Source organism: Rhipicephalus sanguineus, chromosome 2 (assembly GCF_013339695.2).
Source record: "Rhipicephalus sanguineus isolate Rsan-2018 chromosome 2, BIME_Rsan_1.4, whole genome shotgun sequence".
Classification (NCBI taxonomy): domain Eukaryota; kingdom Metazoa; phylum Arthropoda; class Arachnida; order Ixodida; family Ixodidae; genus Rhipicephalus; species Rhipicephalus sanguineus.
Genome location: NC_051177.1, coordinates 154353534 through 154371496, shown reverse-complemented (window position 1 = coordinate 154371496; position 17963 = coordinate 154353534).

Here is a 17963-nt window from a genome sequence, read left to right as displayed (position 1 = left end):
TAATGCTTCACGATCGACACTTACCAGCGCTTCCTCCGAGATTGCACGCGATATCGGAGGTAATGGTTAAAGCGTCTCGATACCAGAGAGGTAGACTGGCCGCGCTGCCGTCGCCGAGGCACGCTTGACGCAGTTACGTTCTTTGCCTTTGGCTTCGTGTTAGCGTGCGTCGGCTCAACGGAGTAGCTTCCACGTGCACCAACGGGATTTCTCCGCGGCCGACTGCTTCAATTGCGAGAGCACCGACTAACAAAACTGCTGCAATATGCGTTGCAGAAAGGACGCGATTTCGACGGGCGAATGTCGTGCCTTGGTGGAGCGAGAGCAACGCTTGCGAGACAGAGGCCAGCGGGACGCACGCGTTTGCGGCTCAGGCTACGAACCTCTAACAAAACGGAAACTTGGGCCAGTTGGTTGTACTTCATGTTTACCGGCAGCGCAACCACACACACGGACAGAGAAAAGAAGCGAAACGGAAACACTGTGTTTCCGTTTCGCTTCTTTTCTCTGTCCGTGTGTGTGGTTGCGCTGCCGGTAAACATGAACTACGAACCTCTACCTCCCGTGTTGCTGAAGCGCAGTGTGTGTTATGTATGCCTGAGCACAGGCGTCGGCTACCCGTTACTAGAAAGCGCACACCGTGCCGTTTCTCTCCTTAATTGACGACGCTTTGAAGAAGCGCATACCGGGTACCAGTGTTGATTATGAGCTTGTTGATATCATCTTTACGCGGGATTCACGATTCGCTGTGTCCAAATATCACATCGACAGCTACCACAACGGTTTAATAATGATCATGGGCGTTAGTCGTCGCGATAGAGACATGCTGTCAACATGGGTGCATCGACGTCAAACGGTGCTATAGCTGCCAAACACGAATAGACATTGTACAAGCTCTCATATATCACTACACAATAAGCACTACTTCTGTGAAGACACGTTTAACTTTCGTGTTATACCGATTCCTATGACGGAGGGATCAGCCATGTTTTTTGCCTCCGCGCCATGTACCAACTGACCCAGACTTCGGCGTTAGATGTTTCTACTCTCCACTTCAGTGGCGTCTGGCCACCGGCACTGTCAGCCATAATGTAAACAAAGAGACGCATGTGTGCATGTGTATCTGCAGCGATGGAATGCGCTCCACGAGCGAACTGGACCGAGGTGGAGATGATTGCTCTCATAAGGCTATGGGAAGACACTTGTGCGCAGCTTCGTTGAAAGGTATTTTCCCGCATGGAAGCGTGTGAGGCCGCGTTTTGAAAGCAAACAAACGCGGAACGCTGTGGGTTTCCCTGCAAGTGCTGTCGCACCGCAAACTATCACAGGTACCTCAGTCACTTCGCGTTCTAAGAAACTTCAATACACCGAGCACGTTTTTTTCTTCGTTGTTCTTTCTCGTCACGCAGCGCACGAATTAAGCCAGCGCACTCCGCCTTGTTTTACGTGCAGACTCAACAGGCTGCGTCTTGATTCTTTTCTATCTGACGATCAAATATCTTCTTCTGGCTTATGCGCGTTTCTCGCAACGTTAAGCGCAAAGCAACTAAATACTTTACTTGCTGCAGCTTCGCGTCGCCGTTCAGCGGTACTAGCGTTACTGCCATGTCAGCCATGTTCCTTGCGTTCATTCTATCGGCTGTGGCTACTGGCTGAGGCGGTATATTTGAAGTAAAAGACATTTGCAATGAAGATTTTGGACAGTAACTTATTCCTTGAAGACGAAGAAATGATCTGAACCTGCACGGCATAAAACGAGCTCAGAAGAAGAACAAGAGCTTGAGCACTTTTCAAGGCATTCAATGGATGCCAAAAATAAGAAAACACTGACGACAGTTCAGAATAGTGGGCCTTTTGCCAGGAAGGACCACCCGCACTTCAAGTCTAGTCATCGCCATTACGCCCATGCGAGAATGGACGGTACCGAGGGAAGCAGAAGGATGATGCTAATTTTATCGCGACATATTGCTATATAGTACATTCTATTCGCATTCGCCTTTATTTACGAGCAAATTCAAGCCTAAACTAAATCTTGCAGCCTGTTTTTCTTCTTTTCTTGCACTTTGTCTGCACTTCTCTTTATTGTTGTTTTGTAAACACTGATGCCTTCCTTACTCGATGCCCTTCAATGGGCCTGTAAGGCGTTTTGAATAAATAAGTAAATAAGAACCAAGCACTCATTTTACTCCCGAATACCGACGATAACGGGCTATATAGATTTTAGACGCAATATAAATTTCAGGTATTTTTGGAGGCAGGAACACACTGGCGAAATATTGTTGGAGCAGGCCGGACCATAATCTCAGTAGCAAAAAATTCGTTTTTCTCAGTTTCACTTAAAGTGCACGTGGCACTTTTAGAAACAAAAAGCGCCCCAATATCGAACGCCTAAAGAAAACCGAAGGGCAATTGTTCGATAGGCTTGTTTCTTTGTTCGGACCAAGGCACTGAATCCAACAAATTATTCGTTTCTTAACTCTCTACAGGATTCATTAGCTTCTGCATAACATAAAAACTTGAATTTTTTATAGAATATGGCATCGTATGCCAAATAAGCAAAGGCGTTGTTTTTGACAAGAAAGTAACCTTCGGCTAGTGATTCACAGGAACTTTAAAATCTCTTCTCGCTAGCTTTGAGCATTCTATCTTCTACCTTCATTTTTATCTTTCGTCCAGTGCAGTCGGAGCTAAAGTTCAACGAGCACAAGTTTTTCCGAAGTTCTCGTACCGATAATGATGAGTCCAAACATAAGTTGAGATATCATCTTCATTTCTTCTTTTCGAAGGCGTTAGGAGAGATCTTCACCTGTTTTCAGCAATATCGAATCCCTCCGGAAGTACCCTTCGAACTCTCCTGCCAGGGGCTCCTATGAATAGCTGGTATGGTCTTGGCTGGGTTTTAAGCGTTTGACGCGCTTCATTTCAAAAACTTACTTCCAACTTGCGAAATCGCTCTTAGGAAACAAGTGCACATGGAATATTCTCTGTCTTGCTACCCATCCATTACGACCGACGTAAACACTACGTGCGCGAAGTACACGTCATCGCACTGCTTTCAGTTTCCGTAAAATTCGTGAATGCATGCCTCTTTCTGGCTCTGACCTTTGGAGGCAAGCGCTCATACAGTGATATCAGGTAGGTTTGGTTTTCGAAAAGTCTCTAAATTTGGCGGCAGTAATTTCACAGGTATGACAAACTAAGGGATTTCAGTGGATATAGAACAAAAGAAGAATGCCTGAGAATGAAACTAAGCGACACAAATGCGCGCGTTTACCTACGCAGGTACAATCGCTATTACGAAATTGTTGTTTATTATCGACAAACTCTGCAAAACATCCTTCTTAGGCTAAGCTGTGGAGTAGTTGAAGATGAAGTGACAACTCGCTGTGGCGATGCTACCAAGATTCTTCTTGCTAAGAAAGATTGCAATCAGCATCTTGTGCCCTCACATTCCAAGTTGCAGCCCGCCATTGAATTGCCCTCCCATCCAGCAAAGAAAACGGCGCGCCTATGGAATCGCCCGTCTTCTTGCAAAGAAGGAGAAGCGCGAACGACTGTTTACATAAAGGCTTCGTTGGAATTATTTGTCGCCACCCAGTAGTTTCTTTCAGTTATCACGGTTTTTTCGTATTGCCTGTTATTTTGTCTGCCATTCAGAGAGTCCGAGCCGAGTGCGATTGAAGGTATTGTTCTGTTTTCTCATGTACTCCGCAAAAAGAACATTAAGGGGCCAGCTGTGTGTAAAAAAATGTTTAGATATGAATTCCAAAAAGACAGGGCATGCAAACACGGACACAAGAAAGAAGTCAGGACACCACTTCTTTCTTGTGTCCGTGTTTGCACGCCCTGTCTTTTTAGAATGCATATTTACCAACTTGCTCAGCTCTCTGTTATTTTAGGTATGGAGTCTGACAACGTAGTCTTGTAATTGCGACTTCAATTGCTCGTGTTTGACATATTTTACTATTCCAATAATGATTGAAATGCTGAAATTGTAATGCATTCGTTATTGACGGTGCAGAAAATTCACTAACAGCCTCCTCCACCATCTCGCACCTATATTGAATGTGGATGCCGGTAATACCTGAATAACCAGGCCATTCAAAGATGTATTTGCTAGCGCATCTGCCATTTCATTCACGAATAGCCCTTTATGTCCTAAAACCCTAACCAACTTGATCAAATGTATATACGGTAGGACTAATGATTTGAAAGCACTCGGAACATGCGATTCCTCATTTGCAGTGAGGGAGTAACATACCGATCGAGAATCCGTCAAAATTACTGCAGAACTTATTGATGCTGTTAATTTAGGGAGAACTACAATGATCGCTAGAAATTCTGCTATAAAGAGGGGCACACAGTCTGGAAGGCGAAGAGAAAATGAGAAAAAGGGCGCACGAAACGAATAAACAAGAATACTCAGAACAAGCCCGAACTGACAACTGTCACAGCTGTTAATTTTTTGTGTTTGATCTGCGCGTTCCTTTCGCGAACACGGCCGCTGCAACAAGCGAAGTGACCTTCGTGCGCTCTGTAATTTCAATGCAACGTTGCGGTGAACTCACAAGACCTACAAACTTGCCAGAAGGACGGTGAAAACAAAAGCAAACGCAACAGCTCTGCATGCTACGAAGAAATGTCGCAATCGACGCTACTGTCGCGTTGTGAATTGCCAAGGACGTAAAGGACTGAATAACAACGTTCAGTTTTACCGATTTCATTAGCTGTCGTAAGAAGCAGAAAGGCGAGAGCGCTGGATACGGCCGTTGGACGTGTTGTGTAAGCGAATTGCTCGCATTCCCCACAGCCGGTCGCGTGATAAAGTATAATAATGCGCCTCCGCAGATAATGTTTTCGTAGCCTTGACGGAAAACCGTGGCCACCGAGCACAGCAGAGCATCTGACCGTGGTGCGCGCCGTGTAACACGCAGTGAGAAGCTAGAGACAGAGTGCAGACGCGTGATGAACGTCACGCACGCCACGACCTCCCATATTCTGAATTCGACGTCACCTTACAGCATTGCGCACGTAAGTTTTGAAGGCTCAAAGTTCCGGTTTTAACTGGCAAATGTTAACACGTGCGTCATACAAGTAAATCGCAAAATGTTTGTCATGCCCACCTTCTGGTTTGTTTTGCCCCCGGCATCCGCGATTGCCGGAGCCAAACTCGCAGGCCGCTGTTTTGCCATTGGTTGTACCCAACGAAAGTGGACATGCACATATCCCCATTTAGGGTACATACAAACGGAAGACATCCATCAAGTGAGCATTGGAGGATGCGTAATCAAACAATCCAACGTACAGGAAGCGAAGAATGAAGGGACAATGCAAGTGAAAAGGCGAAAATCGCCGGGACCATTCGTCACTGATAAAGCATGCTTTGAACCACTGATCGTAATATACATAGCTAACTACATTTATCGTGTATGCGCTTCATCGATTTGACATTACGTAAACACCCAAATTTAGCCGACTATTTCGTCGGAGCCGACTATTCCGTCGTCAGTGGATCGTTCGCCACAAAGTTGAAGAAAGTTAGAACTGCTTGGCAAGGCCCCGATTTCCGGACCGCTGGAGGCCACCTAATAACTCCGGCTGGAGTGTGCACCACAAGAGACACCGTCAGTAAGGGTGTATCCACACGACGGACCGAATCCGTCTTTTCCGCCGCGGACGGCGCATCACGTGACCCCGCGTCACGGATTTGTGCTATCCGTGCCACGTCCGCGGACGTCGCGGACGGAAAATGCCAAGTTCTTTTTCGCAATCGGATTCGCGCGGAATACCACAACACATTTAGCCGAGGGTGCCATTATAGGTCTAGCAACAAGCGCTGCTTTTTCTTTTTCTCGTATGGTTTCGTAAATTTAGCCGATGAAGATTTATTTTATTATTGCCAGATATCTATCTATTCAAGACCTTGTAGGCGTTTTCCAACACACTATGCAATGGCTGCTCTAAAAGCGAGGCTCTCCAAGTCTGCGCGTAGGTTAAACTGAACAGTCTCGGATGCAACAAATAGGAGCTATGTTTCGAGTAAAAATGCACAGACGTGCAACACTTGCCCGAAGCAAGGTACCGTAGCGTGACCTGCAGCCTTGTTTCCGCTGATATGGCTCGCCGCATCACGGGGTCCTGTCGTTCTATGCGAGGTCCCACGAGCGACAGCAACTGAACAAACTGTTCTCTTGACACTCGCAGCAGCCTCCTGTATTCTTCGGTGTCGCTAACCAAAAGCTCACCGTACAGTTGGTGTTGTATACCCAGATGCTTGTAGTCTTTTTGCCAACAAGATCTTTTTGCAGGAAAGAAAAGCGCTTCACCGTCTAATTCTGGTAATGCAACAGCCTTTGCAGCTAATCGTCGCTTTCTTTCGAACTCCATCTTCAACTTAAAAGAAACTCTGCGCCATAGAAGGAAACATGAAAACCTTCAATACTTTTGCTAGCAATGAATGTGTTTTCGACTTTCAGACTGCTCGCGCCATCTAGAGAAAAAAGAAACAAGCAAGCATTCGCACATTATTATGACCTCTGAGATTTGGTAGCTATCGCAGATCACCGAGCTCACGTTCTGTCAATAGAGGTACTCGCTAAGCCTACAGCTCTCAGAAAACGAGTACGGCGCTTGGAAACAGTACCGAATTGTCATGAATACGTTGCCGGCGAAGCTTGAGGACACAAACCTAAAGCCGACACAAACGTCAGTTTGAAACTAACAGCCCACGCAATGCGCGACGAAGAGCTTAAAGATTCGAAGCGGGCAGCTCTCGCTTCAGACAGTGCCGCCATGTTTTTTTGCTGCGGCGCGTCCGTCTACTCGCTTCGTCCGTCGTCTGGATGTGCTTTGCAGCCGGACGGGCGGCGGAACGATCGTCCGCGGACGAGATTTCCGCGGATAAGTCCGTCGTGTGGATACACGCTAACCGGACATATCATGCGAGCTTTATAATCTTAGAACATTGTTCCAGGTATGTGATACTTGGGATGGACTTCCTAAGTCACCACGGCGCCGTCAATAATCTGAGGTCTGAGTCAATAACACTAAACTCAGGAAAAGTGCCGCGGTCCCACACGACGCCAGGGAACCACGCATTCAATGCGATAGAAGAGCACGTCACGGTTCCGCCTCTCTCCAGCGTCATCATATCTGTCGGCACCGAGAAACATGCAGACCTTGAGGCATTATCAAGGGCGATCAGCACCTGCTTCTGAACCGTCAAATTTGCGTCGCAAGGGGCATAGCCGAGCTGCTTGATGGCAAAGCAGAAGCAGTGCTGACAAAATTCAGCCACGAATATAGGCACCTCAACATTGGTACGACGTCGCCTACATCGACGAATTCATGGACGCCAGCAATGCTTTCACCCTTTTCGATGCTGCCGAACCTGGTACAACGGATCGAGGTCCCCAACTAAATTTCGACGTCAACCCGAGCCTCCCGAAGAACAACCAAAACCACGTTAAAGCCCTGCTCCGGCATTTCAAGGACTGCTTCTCATCGTCGTCAAGAATTTGACAGACCCATTTCGCGAAACATTGCATCACGACAGAAAAAAGCGCCCGAGCAGTCTGTCAGAGCCCGTACCGAGTGTGGATGCGAGAACGCGAGGCTGTTAAGAAACAGTTTGATGAAATGCTACGCGAAGACATCATCCCGCCGTCCGTCCAAGAGTTCGTGGGGCTCACCTGTGGTGTTAGTGAGAAAGAAGGATGCAACCCTACGTCTTGCGTGCATTTTTCTTGTGTGCGTGCATTTTACGTGCATTTCGTCTTGCGTGAATTTATTATGAACGCAATACAAAATTCATACACCAACTGGTTCACATTTACAGAGACTGTTCTCTTCATATTACTGTAAAGAGGTGTGGCCAAAAAGTAAAAGAAGGGGGCCTAATTCGCGGAGAGGTGTGTGTGGTAAATCTCATAATACCTAAATAAATAAAAGAGATAAGGACAGAGAAGTCAAACTTCTTGATAATCAAAGGAAAGTGCTGCGAGACGTTTCACTAAAGCATAAATTCCTTCACGCGAGAGGCGAAAGATGGTGATAGGGCGGGGAATTTTCTTGCAAAATACGCAGGTAGCCCGCCTGGTCAATGACCGGAAATTCACGCTGAAAAGCAGGCGAACGTTCTATAGCAGTGCTTCGAGTCTTGTTATTCTGTTTATGGTGAGTCATTCCTCAACGACAAAGAATAAAAGAGAATCTCCATGAACTGCCAACACCGGGAAAACAATACATGCAGCCGCCGTGGTCGATGTACCGAGCTGACATTTCTCGCGAGAACAAAAGTCCTTAGAACCCGAGCATGGTAGAAATGTGTTTGCTCTGGGAGGCGGGCTAGCGACGATACTTTCACTTTTCAGCACTAACTATACAGCCTCGTACCATCTATGTAGATATAAACGGGTTTTGTTGTATTGGCACATTCAAAAGAAAACAAGGACGCCTCGGTAGTGATGCGTTAGTCATCATTATCATGACGCAAAAGTTCCAGGCGTTAGCATTATAAAAGTATAATAAAGTGCCGCCTGACATATTCTTCGAATCATGGGATTTATTGGATCCAGCAACAGTTCCATTGAGGCAAATATGTTGGATACATTGAAAAAAAGGTGTTTTTCTTCGACAACCCGAGTGTAGTATGTGTTGAACTCTTTGTGGGACTGCGGGATATTGAGAGGTCCACTGGAGGTGTGCAAGTGTTGCGAAATAGTGCGGAACGGAGCAACTTGGAGCGTGCCAGACTATCCAAGACGAGAAAACCGAGGCGGATCGAGGGCGCGTGCACGTGGCTGGTGCAGCAGTTCGCCTTTAGTATTGCCATTAAACGGACGTCTCTCTTTCACGTCTGGGGAACCAGTCATTTCGTATCATTTGGTGCTGCGAAACCCGGGACTGCCCCTCGAGAGACGCCTTCACGTCACGGCCATGGCGAACTCGGAACAGCTGCGCAAGAAGCGTGGTGCACTCAGGGCTGGCGTCACGAGAGCGCTCACGCTTTTAACGGACCTGCTGCAGCAACCGGATCCTGACGCCTCTCAGATAAGCGGCCACATGGATTACCTAAAGGACAAGGAGACAGCACTGTCGCAGCTTGACGACGTCGTCCTTGCGACCACGGACGAAGAGAACCTCGACCAGGAAGTAGGTACGGCGCAGGAATACAACGAGAAGATTCTGTACGCAGTATCACGCGCCAAGTTCTGGCTTCAAGAACGTGAGAGGAATGCCGGAACGCAGGCTCGAGCAACGGAACCCGGGGCTAGCTCCCTCGGATCTCCGAACTCCGGCGACGCAGCAGGCCAGGTAAGAGAGCACCGTCAGCGTTCAGTTCAACTACCGAAACTACAGATACCGACTTTCGATGGTAGTCTGCGTGGATGGCAGTCTTTTTGGGACCATTTCGACGCCACCATCCACACGAACGCTGAGCTACCGCGGATTGAAAAGTTCAAGTACCTCCTCACCTACTTAACCGGCAGCTCGAAGCGGGCTATCGAAGGCATTCGCTTAGCCGAACAAAACTATGACCTCGCGATCAAGACGCTCACGGACCGCTTCGGACGCCGGGATCTGCTCGTGAACGAACATATCGATCATCTTCTCGCGCTAAGCCCAGTGAAATGCTCATCAGAGGTCCAGAAGCTTCGTCTGCTGCACGACAATGTCCAATTTCACGTCAGCACCTTAGAAGGGCTTGGAGTTTCGCCAGACCAGTACGCCGTGGTGTTAAACCGTGTCCTGATGCGATGTCTGCCAGAGGATCTCGCCATCATATACAGGCAGAAGACCAAGGAAACAAATTGCGCATCCAGTATCGCCGAAACTCCTGAAGACAGAACGCCGCTAGCCAAGGATATGCTAACCTTCCTCCGCATCCAAGTGGAAATCCGGGAGGAAGGCCGGCAGCTGTCGCGTCGTGCACTGCAAGACGAACCCAGGACCCACATGCCTGAAAAAATTTATGGCGCGGAACCTATACCATCAGCGTCAGCTCTAACCGGGTCCACCTTGCCTGTCACACCAGCGTGTCCGCTATGCCAAAGCAAGGATCATATGATCGCTTTCTGTGACGCTAACTTATCGGCTGAGGAGAAGCGTGCAAGGCTGCAGTACGCTAATTGCTGCTTCCTCTGCGGAACACGCAATCACATCGCCAGATTGTGCAGAAAATCCATCAACCTCAGGTGTGGTACCTGCCATCGACGCCACCTGACGATTCTCTGTGAATTATCGAGGCCAGCCGAAGACCTTCAATCAAGCTGTGGATCCCCGGCATTTCATGCACCACCGCCCCAAACAATGCGAAACGTCACAACCGCCCAGAGTAGTCACGTCGAATCTACTCCTGTATTATTGCAGACAGGCCGAATTTGGGCAGAGTCTGGAGACCGACGACTCCTCGTGCGGATACTGCTGGACAGCGGAAGTCAGCGCACATACATTCGTGCAGACGTGGCAAAGATACTTAAGTGCTCGGTGTGGGAAGTGAGGAGCTCTCCATCGTCACATTTGGTGGCTCCAAGTCACGAAGACGAATTTCAGCAGAGCGTGTCAATGTGCGACTTCGCAGCCAGTTCGGCGCCTCAGCAGTAACTCTGGAAGCCTTAACGATTCCTGAAATCTGTTCTGTAACAAGCCCACCGCTCGACCCCAACATTTTGCACCTGCTCGGCGAACGGGAGTACAACGTGGCCGACAGCTTTCAGCCAACCACATGGCAACCAGAAGAAATAAGTGTCCTCATCGGGTCCGACGCCTATTGGCAAGTTACCACAGGGAAAATTGATCGCGTCAACGAGAGGCTAACAGCGATCGACACTGCCTTTGGATGGATGGTGCAAGGCCCTATCAAGTCCGACATCCACTTCTCATCCAGCGCACTGTTCGTCTCGAGCAGCGAGACTTCTGCAGCGGACCTCGATGTACCTTCGATGTGGTGTCTTGATGCCATTGGGATAGATGAAGCGCATTCACGAACCTTAGAGGGCAGCCACCACCTGTTTGGATCGGAGCTAGGCATTTCCAAGCGCAACAAGAATCATCCAGTTGACAACGCCGTCACCAGCGGCAGGAAGGTGGAAGAGGGTGAGACGGCAGGCGCGAATCTCGACGCTCATCTTGGACGCGCGCGTCGTTGTCATTGGTGGCAGAATCGGGGTGACGCCGCACTTGCGCAACTTGTCTCAGATCGGCTATTTTTTGTGCGAGCACCACGACGAGGATCGCATCTTGGAGATTTTACACGCCGAGTACATCTTCATCAAGCACGTCAAGAACGCCCTGCACGCCATGAGAGTCGGTCCCAAAGACGGAAAGGGGTGCGACAGCCGCAAATTAATGACCGCAGTGAACAGGCACTGCCGAAAGCAAAGCGAGCGGCGCGCAGGAATTCGTGCGCTGTCTGCCGATTGCGAAAGCCCGTTCAAGAGCGTTTCGACCGCACAACACAGATGGAACGCAAGGGGCGTAACAGTTCCTTCGATGGCAACGTCAACGCAATGGAGGACAACTTGGCGCAAGTCAATGATCTGGGCCACGTGCCTCTCTTTGAGCTTCTGCCAATCAGCGGGGAGGACACGTCCGTGGTTTCGCTGGATGAACCAAATGAGGCTTCTACGCTTCTCGTTTCAACACTAGGACTGGAAGGGACGTGCATGGAACTTTTGCAACAATCATTCCCCAAAACTACGGAAGGTATCAGCCAACGAAAGCGAATGCCCTTAGAGGAACTGGAATCTGTGGAAAAAATGTTCGACTCAGTGAACCAACCGTTCCTTATCTTACCCAAGCTAACAGAACCGGGGAACTGCCAAGTACTTCCCAACAAGAACTGCGAGATTGGCATGGACACGAACGTCGTCCACGTTTACGAGAATGAGAACGCGGTTGCTGAGAAGGCCATGAACTCCTCATACGTCAGCCTGCCGCAGTTAATCAACGACCTCAACAACATAGGCCTCATGATCACGGACAGACCGCTTAAATCGTCCCGCTGCCACTGGCACAGTTGGAAGAGCATTAGACCACGAAGACGTCTCGAGAGCAAACTCGACGAGCTCCAGCAATTGATCTCGTCCGAATTTCTACTGGGAAGTCGACACATCTCGGTACCACAACGTGCTTCCGCCTCGGGGCTCGCGAATGCACTTCCATTGCAACGCTAGGCTCGTCATCGCCTATCAACTGAACTGCGGGAGGACGCCAGCGAGTCTACCTATTTCTGTTGCGGCCACGTTATCACCGCTCAAGCTGCACCATGGACGCGTGCGATTCCTATTGGCCCCCCTGGGAGGATGTTGCGAAATAGTGCGGAACGGAGCAACTTGGAGCGTGCCAGACTATCGAAGACGAGAAAACCGAGGCGGATCGAGGGCGCGTGCACGTGGCTGGTGCAGCAGTTCGCCTTTAGTATTGCCATTAAACGGACGTCTCTCTTTCACGTCTGGGGAACCAGTCATTTCGTATCAGCAAGGAAACAAATATCTAAAGTGTCAAAGATATTTACTTGTCCACCCATAATCTAAAACATATTGAAGAGCCCATGCAGACCGAAGCGTGCCCAGTAAATTGAGACATGCCCACTTGTATCAGGGTTGCCACTGACTTTCGAGTAAATGTCGCCAAACGACGAGCAGAAAGTCGCCAAAAGTCGCCATTTTTTTTTACAAATTTCGCCAAAAAAGTCGTCATTTTAGATATGTGCGGCATATCCTAGTAATAAGAACTTCCACTGATGTATAGCCCCGTAGAATACAATGCCATTCAAAGCCCTTAAAGTATCTTGACATTTTTCAGTGCCAGGCGCATCGCCCCTTCACCATGGGAGTGCTTGGTGCACCTGGTACTCCGACTAGCCGCAAGATGTGCGCTGAGGCGCAAGTATGAAAGGATAAAACGCTCATGATATCCTTCCATCCCTGTCCGCTCGTTACAAAGGTAAAAGTGTGGTAAACCTTAGGCGAAAGCCGCGAAGGCGTTGTTTGTCGACAGCTTTACAGCCCCTCATATGAAAAAAAAAAGATTAACAGGTTTATTGAAAGTAGTAAGACAGAATTATTACAGGTATCGTTCATTAGTGAGTCTTATGCCTTTCAGTGTGAACTAATATGATACCGGACGCCACTGTCCCTTTCATATATAACCACTTATGTCTACCCGCGTCAATCCAGTGCGTTATAATTGAACAGGTAGACATTGTAAAATATTATATAGCAACTGTTTTCATTGCACACGTCCACCGAGAGCAGTAGAAAATGCCTAAATAAATATTTTTTTTATTGCACGAACACCTGCGTATCCGCCCATCTTCGCTATACGAGCTCGATTAGGGGATACTGCAGCAGTGAATAGGTCGCCAAGCTATTCAGAATAGTTGGAGCTTTGGCGGAACAAATGGCCAGAACACACGACCAACCCGTCATCTAGCCCCTTCAGAAGCGAAACTTTAGCGAAGCTCTGAAGCATCTAGATGAATCTAGATGAATTGAGGAGATACACACGAGTTACAGGACGGACATACAGAACGGCGCGCAATGTGCACCTCAAAACCCAGAAAAATACAGAGAATAGTGCCGCTCATTCGTTGGGAAGGCACTGAGCTTAAGATGCATAACTCAGTGGAGACCTAAGCTGAAAATCGCCAAAAATTCGCCATGTCGCCATTCATAATTTTAGGTCGCCACGGGCCTCTCAAATTCGCCAATTTGGCGAAAAGTAGCCACCACTGGCAACCCTGACTTGTATGCTCTTCACCATGAAAATGAACTAGCTTTTTTCTTTTCACGTCGACCGCGTACAACTACATTCCAATCGTTTTACCTCACAATATGTGAACGTTAATTAAATGTACATTGATCAGCTGAATGACCTGCTGAAATTGTTATTGTAAAAAATTTCTGAGATTGCTTTATGTTCTTATTACGAAAACGGCACAATGCACTGCAGATTCCAGGGTAGGACTACACCGACACAGAACAGAAACTATCAGGCCTAATTATCGATGCAAAGTTGTGGTACTCTGTCCAATCCTGGCCTTTCAGATATTGAATTGAATATCAATATCCACACTGACGTGCATAGAGCAAATGTTAGGTATAGCAAACACTCTTATGGTAAAAATTGGGGGACGCTTAAGCTTCGCCTCTAAGAGTTGGTTTTCGATATTGTTCCTAGTGCGCAGTCCAAACACTACGAGTGTTTAACAGAATGCGCGCACTAAGGTGTGTGCCCAATGTAATGGGTAGCATGCTTCAAACCAGGAGCAATTATGCGCGAGAAACTTTTTTGAAGTTGCGATGCACCCACTACGTGGTCTTAAGGGAATACGCGCAGTAATTGGTGTGCCTTTTGTGGCTCTCTTTAAACCACGAAGTCATTATGCTATTGTCATGGTGTGACGCCCGATGGCAATGTACGCTTGTACCACGCAATATTACTGCGATATTACATCTCGTACTGTGACACCTGTATACAGGACGCGTATTTTTGGTAATCATGAAAGTTACTTTCAATGCAGCTATAAGCAGAGGCGTGGCTGTGTGGTAGAACACCTGCTTGGCACGCAGACGGCCTGGGTTCGATTCTCACTCGGACCCAACATTTTGTTATTTATTTTATTTGCAGCTTTTTCGATTTTTCGGTCATGGACAAGATGATGATTTTTCGCTCACAACCAACGGCCCCGACGCCGACGGCGGAATTTCTGAGATACTAGCTCTCTAACGCTATCGCGTTAATAATTACCACCCCCTAAGAATCATATTGTGCACGCCATTGTTCTGCTATTCCAAGTGCCTTAAGCAGCAAAAGCATGTTCACCATGTGTAGCCCCTGAATGCAGGCGTCTCTTCAGACTTCTAGTAGAAATAATCAAGATAGCGTAAAACAACTGCTTACTCTACCCACTGTGGCTATGCTGAAAGACCCTAGTTCAGCGAAACTCTATCGTCACGAGCTGTGGCGACGAACCACGATAAAAGAACCATCTGTATCAGCCCCAGTTATTACATCTGCTACGCCTTTTTTTATCGAAACTAATTTCGGGGAGGGGGAGGAGGCCATCGTCAGATTGGCTTTGTCCTATTGACGATAGACAAAATATTTTGTTTCTTTATCGGTCCAAATAAAATACTATACGCTAGTGCAAATTCGCGAAGTGCATTTTTACAAGTACTTTAAGGTTTATAAGCTCGTTAGAGCGTGCAAAACTTCATGGAATGTATTTCAAAATATCACACCGCTGCCTTAATAAAGGCATAGCGCTTGTATCAGCTCTCGTTGCCGCCAGCGACGCAACATCAGATAAAATTTTGCTTCCTCGGAGCACCACGGAGGCTTGCGTTGCCAATATCGAGCCTGTATGCATCGTGCCCCTTACACTAGCGTCCTTAAAAGGCCATTCTGCAGCTGATCATGCTTGTCCGTCCGACCTTACAGCAGTCATCAGCAGTTATTTCAGTTCAGTTTAGTTTTATTTCCTTAAAGGCCCCCATTGAGGGGGTGTTACATAAAGGGTGGGATTACAAAGAAAAGACACACAGCGAAGATTCAGCTAACATTGCAAAAAAGACAAACAGCGAAGATTCGATTAACATTGCATATGATCAATGATGCGTTCTCGGAAAGTAGATGATGAGGCAGTGGTGACAATGTCATAGGGCAGGCCGTTCCAGTTTGAAGCTGCTGTGAGGAGTAATAAAGCAGAAAACATAGTGGTGCGTGATGGCGGGTGGGCAACTTGAAGTGGATGACTGGTGTGGACGTCTTGACAACTTCAGAGAAGCAGCAGCTGCTTGCTTTTCGAAAAAGCACGCAAACTCATTTGATCCTTTTTCGTAGAGCTTGGCCTAAACAATCGCTGCAGCACATGACATCGAGACCAATGGAACATCTATTGTGCACCGATGCCTGTACCACGTGTTTCTAGCTGAGCGAAAAATCATCAAAGAAGACGTAGCCGACATTCTGCCACGAGAAATATCTGCCTCTCATCCTGCTTTTCGTCGTCTCCCTTTGTACTGGTGCGGAAAAAGAATGGTTCTGTACGCTTCTGCGTCGATTACAGGCGCTCAGTAAGATCGCTAGAATGGACGTATACCCCATGGCATGCATTGATGACGCCCTTGAATAATTACGAGGAGCGGAACGCTTTCCGAGCCTTGACTTGTGTTGCGGCTTTTGGGAAATCCCCATGCACGAAGAAGACAAAGAAAAAACAGCTTTTTCAACCCCAGATGACCTGTACGAGTTCAGCGTTATGCCTTTCGGGCTCTGCAATTGACCCGCAGCTTTTCAGTGCATGATTGACACCGTGCTGCGGGGCCTGAAATGGAAGACTGGCCTCTGCCAGCTACATAGAATTGTTGTCCTTCCATCAGCGTTTCCTCAACACCTGCAACGCTTTGATGATGTCCTGACGTGCATTGTGGGTGCTGGTCATCAAATTAGCACCAAGAAATGCTATTTCTCCGGAACATTCATTACGGTCCTTGGTCATGCCGTGAGCAAGCTCGAAATTCATCCTGACCCTGACAAAACTGGTGCTGTGCTTCACTTCCCTCGCCCTGAGAAGCCTAAAGACTTGCGTAGTTTCCTTGGTGTCGCCTCTTACTTTCGTCCATTTATATGAACCTTTGCCTCAATAGCTGCACCAGTGCAGAGGTTACATGCTTCCGGCGTGCCCTTTCAGTGGTCTCAAGAATGTGAATCGGCTTTTAACTGCTGAAGGGTGCCCTCGCAACCGACAGTGTACTTTGCCATTTTGATGAGAACGCACCGACTCTCCTGCACACAGACGCTAGTGGCCGCTGTTTCGGTGCTTTCTTCTGCAACGCAACAACTCTTCGCGAGAGCGAGTCGTTGCATAGGCCAGCCACGTACTCTACGCAGCGGAGAGGAACTACGCGATCACCGAGCAGGAGTGCCTCGCCGTTATTTGGTCGGTGCAGAAGTTTCGACCTCATCTGCACTTCCGTCATTTTACCCTAGTTACGGACCACCGCGCGTTCTGCTGGCTTTCCACACTCAAGAACTTGTCGTGACGCCTCAGTCGCTGGATCCTTCACTTTCAAGCGTATGAGTTCGACATCATTTACAAGTGCGGCAAAAGCACCAAGACGCCAACGCTCTATCTTGCTGCCCGCTACCTACGGCCCCACTCGGTGCTTGCGCAAACGCTTCGCAGAACAAACACTCCAAGTCCACTTCGACATCGGTTCTCTTCTAGCCTCTATAGTCCACCTGCCTCCGGACGACGACCAAGGATTTGCCTCTCGCCAGCTGGCTGACCCGTACTGTCGAAGTATCAAAGGCCACCTCTCTAGAACTTCCCGTCCACATAACGCTAGGCTCGGTTTACCACATCGATAGGCCACGGTTTATCAGGTCGTACAGAGTTCTGGAGCAAGCTTCACCCGTGAATTATCGCGTTATGCCACTTGTACCCCAGTAGACCGCCGTTACCGCACTACTCAGGTTGTCCACATCTCCGTCATCAAGCCCTTGGTGCGGCGTACCTTGTTCCCTTCACCTGCATCGAGCAGGCTGGCCGCTTTCACGTGGGGGGAATTAGTGTGAGCATTTGTTATACACATCAGCTTCATCTGTACATTATCCTAATCAAAGTGCGTTTATTAGGCAGCCTCATCTTAGTCGTGTATCACCATCGTCACTGTGGGTTCACCGTGCCTGCTCGCTGCCCGGTCTTCGGCCCAAATAAACGTCTGTGAAACCAACACCTCAGAATATTCTTACTTTAATACAATTCCCTTCAACCGCTAGTGAAGTCAATGTGGCGTCGTTGACTTGCTGACATGGCGGGAAACTTCAAGTGTAAACAAACTTACACTGTGAGGAGCAAACAGCGTGGAACGCAAACACGGGCTGTTTTTATTCTGCTGGCGGTTTCTTGCGGATCTCATGCGCCACAAGAGCTCTGAAGACTTTGCTCGATT